Raw genomic sequence first — 2,517 nt, forward strand, 5'->3', positions numbered from 1 at the left:
AGTGAAACGGATATCAAGCGCATAAAGTTTCGTTTTTATTTGTATCATCATCGTCATCAAACAGTAGGCTGTCTTGTGGTCTTACCACCGTGCTTGCCACCACAAAGTACAATAAAACCGACTGGTGGGCTAGTTGGTACTGCATTTCTTAAGTTTCAGCGCAAGGAGACACCGTGTCCTCGTCCCTTCTTGCTCGTGTTTGTGTCTCCTTGCGCTGAAACTTAAGAACCACAAAGTAATTTGCCTCACACATTTGTGAAAGCCAAGTCAGGATGTTTATAAATAAGCACATTTAGAAAGCAATCAAGCATTTATATGAAACGCATTATGCGTTTTTGTCAGCGCTGGCATAACTTCGCCAACTTAGCCTTGCGTGGCTTTGCACTCCTGGCAACAGCGCCAAAGATGGCACCTCTGTTAGGGTGGCTAGAATGGGGAGGTGTGAAAAGCGGCCGTGGAAACCGGTCCCCAATGTGCGCCGATGCCGCAAGGGGCGCTGTACGCAGGGGCGCATGGCGTTGAGCAGACGACGTACAGCGCAGCCTTGCTAGCGTCGGACGATTATGGCTCGCGCTATTTTTTGCGTGCTACACTTTGCAGCGTTAATCGTTTTCTTTTTACCTCAGCGATTGCGTTAATAAAGCGTAGACTTCCTCCCCCCACTTGAAAAGCAGGGTTCGTATTGCACGCCGAGTAGCACTGCGCGTGCCAGAGTAATATTGCTAGCGGCATTTCGCGCACGCCACTTTTGAGCAGCAAGTTTTTTTTTGTTCTTTTTGCGCTTGTGTCCTGCCGTTTTACCACTTGCCATTATGTATCACTGCAACTTATTCAAGTCATTTTTAGTGCTTATTCACATGGTTAAGGTATGTCTTTTTTTAAAAAAAAAGTGAATTTTTTTACTTTTGATGTTCTGAAAATGTACGCACATACAGAATTGCGGTTCACAAAAAATTACGCTTCTATTTGGTTCTGTTCGAAAGTTATGGTCCTTTTTTTGTGACTACACTCAAATTGAAAATGACATGTTCGGAAAATTTAATTATTGTTTTTCTCGAAACTTGATTTTCAGTAGGTTTTTGTTGCGAAAAAGCTCATAGCTATTGAACAGATCAATATTTTCCCATGAAACTTTCCATGCTTCTTGCTCAGACATTTACTTGCGCCTGTGCAATGAACTAGAATCATTGAAACGATGAATGACTTTTAATGTTATAATACTTCAATTGAAATGCAACCTTCTGAAACAACACGACTTATGGTGGTTTTAGGCTATAATATACCTAATAATAATGATAGCGCAAGGATTCTAGCTCATCGCACAGCGTGCATACACAGCAGGGGCGTAGCAAGAATTTTTTTTATGGGGGGGGGGGGGGGGTGTTCAACCATGTTCGTGCGTGCGTTTGTATGTATGCAAAATTAAAAAATTTGGGGGGGTGGGAGGGTGGTTGAACCCCCCAACCCCCGCCCCCTTGGCTACGCCCCTGGTACACAGCTATAATGCTGCGAAGCCATTTTTTTTGTATGGTTGGATTGGTATAGTTATGACTATTGCCGTGATGGCCGTGTTATGCGTAATATTGGTAATTACATTATAATTACCTTCCGTTATTTTACTGAACGCACTTGCAGAGCCCTTTTAAACTGTTCGCCCAAAGGCAAACACAAAACAATTAATTTTGTGTCAAAACCTAAGATTTCTAAAAAGGTGGAAACATACCTAAAAATTGCCTGCTCTCGCGCTTGTACCCATTACTATGCACTACCTGCTGGTCAAAACGTCATGTGTTCGTTTTGTCGGCAGGTTGAAAGATTTATTACTTCAAAGGAAACACATTCGTACACGAAGCAAGTTTATTTGAACTCTGCAATAAAGAGCTATCTACAGAACACAGGTCTTAGCCCACTTGGCTTTCTCTTCTTCCTCCTTATGGTTAACCCCCTTTAAAAATAAATGCACCCGAGTTAAGGAATAAAAGTGTACAACATATCACGTTGTACACGCTGTCGTTCACTTCAGACTACGCAATACCAACTAGACCAACGTCGTTCCCCTCTACGTGCCTTGCGTAGAAATGCTTTTCGCATTGTGCTGCGTTCCTTGTCAGTTGCCTCTCAGCTCTCGGTATCGCACGACCTTACTTCTAAAATAACTCTTTCCACGCCAGTACTCGGAACAAACATGCCTTTTCTGTCGACGAAAAGTACCGAGAGTTGCAGCCAGGAACGAAGCAACAACGTGCAGTTTTCTTCTTCAGTTTATATCCTCACACCTCAAAAATCCATGACCCTTGAGCAATAAGCACCACTTGAACGATGAAAAATACGACGCCGCGTTGCCGAGTGCTAGGCTTTCCTCCGGTAATCTGCAACGGCGGCGGCCGTACCGGCCGTACCATGCAGCGCCCCTTGCAGCAGCGCCCCTGGCGGCATCGGCGCGCAGAGGGACCCTCTCTGGCAAGGGAAACACGCTGCGCTCAGCACACCTCCCCATTCTAGCCACCCTACCTCTGT

This window comes from Rhipicephalus sanguineus, chromosome 2 (assembly GCF_013339695.2).
Source record: "Rhipicephalus sanguineus isolate Rsan-2018 chromosome 2, BIME_Rsan_1.4, whole genome shotgun sequence".
Lineage (NCBI taxonomy): Eukaryota > Metazoa > Arthropoda > Arachnida > Ixodida > Ixodidae > Rhipicephalus > Rhipicephalus sanguineus.